Here is a 5,000-nt window from a genome sequence, read left to right on the forward strand (position 1 = left end):
TTAGTACTTGGATGGGAGACCGCCTGGGAATACCAGGTGCTGTAAGCTTTTTGGACATTTTTCACTTAGTATATAAATTTTGCCAAAAAAATAGAGTCAATGCCCGATCTCTGAATATTAACAGGTTTGGGCCTGGTTAGTACATGGATGGGAGACTGCCTGGGAATACCAGGTGCTGTAAGCTTTTTGGACATTTTTCACTTAGTATATAATAATTTTGCCAAAAAATAGAGTCAATGCCCGATCTCTGAATCTTAGCAGGTTTAGGTATGGTTAGCACTTTGATGAGAGACTGCCTAGGAATACCAGGTGCTTTAAGCTTTTGGGTTTTCTTTCCTACTTATATAATGTACTGGCGATTAGATTGGCTGGTCTTTAAATAGCCCTCTCTTTGCTGCTGTCTTCGCTTACGGCCATACCAACCTGGCTATGCCCGATCTCGTCTGATCTCGGAAGCTAAGCAGGTTTGGGCCTGGTTAGTACTTGGATGGGAGACCGCCTGGGAATACCAGGTGCTGTAAGCTTTTTGGACATTTTTCACTTAGTATATAATAATTTTGCCAAAAAATAGAGTCAATGCCCGATCTCTGAATATAAACAGGTTTGGGCCTGGTTAGTACATGGATGGGAGACTGCCTGGGAAATACCAGGTGCTGTAAGCTTTTTGGACATTTTTCCACTTAGTAATATAATAATTTTGCCCAAAAAATAGAGTCAATGCCCGATCTCTGAATCTTAGCAGGTTTAGGTCTGGTTAGCACTTTGATGAGAGACTGCCTAGGAATACCGAGGTGCTTTAAGCTTTTGGGTTTTCTTTCCTACTTATATAATGTACTGGCGATTAGATTGGCTGGTCTTTAAATAGCCCTCTCTTTGCTGCTGTCTTCGCTTACGGCCATACCAACCTGGCTATGCCCGATCTCGTCTGATCTCGGAAGCTAAGCAGGTTTGGGCCTGGTTAGTACTTGGATGGGAGACCGCCTGGGAATACCAGGTGCTGTAAGCTTTTTGGACATTTTTCACTTAGTATATAATAATTTTGCCAAAAAATAGAGTCAATGCCCGATCTCTGAATATTAACAGGTTTGGGCCTGGTTAGTACATGGATGGGAGACTGCCTGGAATACCAGGTGCTTTAATCTGTTTGAAAAATTTCACGAATTATATAATAATCTTTCATTAAAAAAAAAAAAAAAAAAAAAATAGAGTCAATGCCCGATCTCTGAATATTAACCAGGTTTGGGCCTGGTTAGTACATGGATGGGAGACTGCCTGGGAATACCAGGTGCTGTAAGCTTTTGGACATTTTTCACTTAGTATATAATAATTTTGCCAAAAAATAGAGTCAATGCCCGATCTCTGAATATTAACAGGTTTGGGCCTGGTTAGTACATGGATGGGAGACTGCCTGGGAATACCAGGTGCTGTAAGCTTTTTGGACATTTTTCACTTAGTATATAATAATTTTGCCAAAAAATAGAGTCAATGCCCGATCTCTGAATCTTAGCAGGTTTAGGTCTGGTTAGCACTTTGATGAGAGACTGCCTGGGAATACCAGGTGCCTTTAATCTCTTTGGAAAATTTCACGAATTATATAATAATCTTTCATTTAAAAAAAAAAAAAAAAAAAAGAGTCAATGCCCGATCTCTGAATCTTAGCAGGTTTAGGTATGGTTTAGCACTTTGATGAGAGACTGCCTAGGAATACCAGGTGCTTTAAGCTTTTGGGTTTTCTTTCCTACTTATATAATGTACTGGCGATTAGATTGGCTGGTCTTTAAATAGCCCTCTCTTTGCTGCTGTCTTCGCTTACGGCCATACCAACCTGGCTATGCCCGATCTCGTCTGATCTCGGAAGCTAAGCAGGTTTGGGCCTGGTTAGTACTTGGATGGGGAGACCGCCTGGGAATACCAGGTGCTGTAAGCTTTTTGGACATTTTTCACTTAGTATATAATAATTTTGCCAAAAAATAGAGTCAATGCCCGATCTCTGAATATTAACAGGTTTGGGCCTGGTTAGTACATGGATTGGGAGACTGCCTGGGAATACCAGGTGCTGTAAGCTTTTTGGACATTTTTCACTTAGTATATAATAATTTTGCCAAAAAAATAGAGTCAATGCCCGATCTCTGAATCTTAGCAGGTTTAGGTCTGGTTAGCACTTTGATGAGAGACTGCCTGGGAATACCAGGTGCTTTAATCTGTTTGAAAAATTCACGAATTATATAATAATCTTTCATTAAAAAAAAAAAAAAAAAAAAAAATAGAGTCAATGCCCGATCTCTGAATATTAACAGGTTTTGGGCCTGGATAGTACATGGATGGGAGACTGCCCTGGGAATACCAGGTGCTGTAAGCTTTTTGGACATTTTTCACTTAGTATATAATAATTTTGCCAAAAAATAGAGTCAATGCCCGATCTCTGAATATTAACAGGTTTGGGCCCTGGTTAGTACATGGATGGGAGACTGCCTGGGAATACCAGGTGCTGTAAGCTTTTTGGACATTTTTCACTTAGTATATAATAATTTTGCCAAAAAATAGAGTCAATGCCCGATCTCTGAATCTTAGCAGGTTTAGGTCTGGTTAGCACTTTGATGAGAGACTGCCTAGGAATACCAGGTGCTTTAAGCTTTTGGGTTTTCTTTCCTACTTATATAATGTACTGGCGATTAGATTGGCTGGTCTTTAAATAGCCCTCTCTTTGCTGCTGTCTTCGCTTACGGCCATACCAACCTGGCTATGCCCGATCTCGTCTGATCTCGGAAGCTAAGCAGGTTTGGGCCTGGTTAGTACTTGGATGGGGAGACCGCCTGGGAATACCAGGTGCTGTAAGCTTTTTGGACATTTTTCACTTAGTATATAATAATTTTGCCAAAAAATAGAGTCAATGCCCGATCTCTGAATATTAACAGGTTTGGGCCTGGTTAGTACATGGATGGGAAGACTGCCTGGGAATACCAGGTGCTTTAATCTGTTTGAAAAATTTCACGAATTATATAATAATCTTTCATTAAAAAAAAAAAAAAAAAAAAAATAGAGTCAATGCCCGATCTCTGAATATTAACAGGTTTGGGCCTGGTTAGTACATGGATGGGAGACTGCCTGGGAATACCAGGTGCTGTAAGCTTTTTGGACATTTTTCACTTAGTATATAATAATTTTGCCAAAAAATAGAGTCAATGCCGATCTCTGAATATTAACAGGTTTGGGCCTGGTTAGTACATGGATGGGAGACTGCCTGGGAATACCAGGTGCTGTAAGCTTTTTGGACATTTTTCACTTAGTATATAATAATTTTGCCAAAAAAATAGAGTCAATGCCCGATCTCTGAATCTTAGCAGGTTTAGGTCTGGTTAGCACTTTGATGAGAGACTGCCTGGGAATACCAGGTGCTTTAATCTCTTTGGAAAATTTCACGAATTATATAATAATCTTTCATTTAAAAAAAAAAAAAAAAAAAAAGAGTCAATGCCCGATCTCTGAATCTTAGCAGGTTTAGGTATGGTTAGCACTTTGATGAGAGACTGCCTAGGAATACCAGGTGCTTTAAGCTTTTGGGTTTTCTTTCCTACTTATATAATGTACTGGCGATTAGATTGGCTGGTCTTTAAATAGCCCTCTCTTTGCTGCTGTCTTCGCTTACGGCCATACCAACCTGGCTATGCCCGATCTCGTCTGATCTCGGAAGCTAAGCAGGTTTGGGCCTGGTTAGTACTTGGATGGGAGACCGCCTGGGAATACCAGGTGCTGTAAGCTTTTTGGACATTTTTCACTTAGTATATAATAATTTTGCCAAAAAATAGAGTCAATGCCCGATCTCTGAATATTAACAGGTTTGGGCCTGGTTAGTACATGGATGGGAGACTGCCTGGGAATACCAGGTGCTGTAAGCTTTTTGGACATTTTTCACTTAGTATATAATAATTTTGCCAAAAAATAGAGTCAATGCCCGATCTCTGAATCTTAGCAGGTTTAGGTCTGGTTAGCACTTTGATGAGAGACTGCCTGGGAATACCAGGTGCTTTAATCTGTTTGAAAAATTTCACGAATTATATAATAATCTTTCATTAAAAAAAAAAAAAAAAAATAGAGTCAATGCCCGATCTCTGAATATTAACAGGTTTGGGCCTGGATAGTACATGGATGGGAGACTGCCTGGGAATACCAGGTGCTGTAAGCTTTTTGGACATTTTTCACTTAGTATATAATAATTTTGCCAAAAAATAGAGTCAATGCCCGATCTCTGAATATTAACAGGTTTGGGCCTGGTTAGTACATGGATGGGAGACTGCCTGGGAATACCAGGTGCTGTAAGCTTTTTGGACATTTTTCACTTAGTATATAATAATTTTGCCAAAAAATAGAGTCAATGCCCGATCTCTGAATCTTAGCAGGTTTAGGTCTGGTTAGCACTTTGATGAGAGACTGCCTGGGAATACCAGGTGCTTTAATCTCTTTGGAAAATTTCACGAATTATATAATAATCTTTCATTTAAAAAAAAAAAAAAAAAAAAAGAGTCAATGCCCGATCTCTGAATCTTAGCAGGTTTAGGTATGGTTAGCACTTTGATGAGAGACTGCCTAGGAATACCAGGTGCTTTAAGCTTTTGGGTTTTCTTTCCTACTTATATAATGTACTGGCGATTAGATTGGCTGGTCTTTAAATAGCCCTCTCTTTGCTGCTGTCTTCGCTTACGGCCATACCAACCTGGCTATGCCCGATCTAGTCTGATCTCGGAAGCTAAGCAGGTTTGGGCCTGGTTAGTACTTGGATAGGAGACCGCCTGGGAATACCAGGTGCTGTAAGCTTTTTGGACATTTTTCACTTAGTATATAATAATTTTGCCAAAAAATAGAGTCAATGCCCGATCTCTGAATCTTAGCAGGTTTAGGTATGGTTAGCACTTTGATGAGAGACTGCCTAGGAATACCAGGTGCTTTAAGCTTTTGGGTTTTCTTTCCTACTTATATAATGTACTGGCGATTAGATTGGCTGG

The 5,000-nt window shown here is 39.8% G+C and overlaps 7 non-coding genes across 7 annotated transcripts in view; all 7 read left to right on the forward strand.

The window, feature by feature from the left end:
• The window catches only part of LOC113103269 (5S ribosomal RNA), a 119-nt gene extending 71 nt beyond the window's left edge, over positions 1 to 48 (forward strand). Inside the window, exon 1 of the ribosomal RNA XR_003291404.1 lies at positions 1 to 48. This exon is cut by the window's left edge and continues 71 nt beyond it. This is a non-coding gene — a ribosomal RNA (5S ribosomal RNA).
• A 357-nt stretch (positions 49 to 405) lies between these two features.
• LOC113103270 (5S ribosomal RNA) lies at positions 406 to 524 on the forward strand. Its single transcript, XR_003291405.1, has one exon. It is a non-coding gene; the product is annotated as a 5S ribosomal RNA (ribosomal RNA).
• Positions 525 to 887: 363 nt separating this feature from the next.
• Positions 888 to 1,006, forward strand: LOC113103272 (5S ribosomal RNA). Its single transcript, XR_003291407.1, has one exon. It is a non-coding gene; the product is annotated as a 5S ribosomal RNA (ribosomal RNA).
• Positions 1,007 to 1,807: 801 nt separating this feature from the next.
• LOC113103376 (5S ribosomal RNA) lies at positions 1,808 to 1,927 on the forward strand. The gene has a single exon (XR_003291505.1). It is a non-coding gene; the product is annotated as a 5S ribosomal RNA (ribosomal RNA).
• Positions 1,928 to 2,718: 791 nt separating this feature from the next.
• On the forward strand, positions 2,719 to 2,838 carry LOC113103378 (5S ribosomal RNA). Its single transcript, XR_003291507.1, has one exon. It is a non-coding gene; the product is annotated as a 5S ribosomal RNA (ribosomal RNA).
• Positions 2,839 to 3,640: 802 nt separating this feature from the next.
• Positions 3,641 to 3,759, forward strand: LOC113103274 (5S ribosomal RNA). The gene has a single exon (XR_003291408.1). It is a non-coding gene; the product is annotated as a 5S ribosomal RNA (ribosomal RNA).
• A 934-nt stretch (positions 3,760 to 4,693) lies between these two features.
• On the forward strand, positions 4,694 to 4,812 carry LOC113103387 (5S ribosomal RNA). The gene has a single exon (XR_003291515.1). It is a non-coding gene; the product is annotated as a 5S ribosomal RNA (ribosomal RNA).
• The last annotated feature ends 188 nt before the right edge of the window (positions 4,813 to 5,000 follow it).

The sequence above is a fragment of the Carassius auratus genome, unplaced genomic scaffold, assembly GCF_003368295.1.
Source record: "Carassius auratus strain Wakin unplaced genomic scaffold, ASM336829v1 scaf_tig00217818, whole genome shotgun sequence".
NCBI lineage: Eukaryota > Metazoa > Chordata > Actinopteri > Cypriniformes > Cyprinidae > Carassius > Carassius auratus.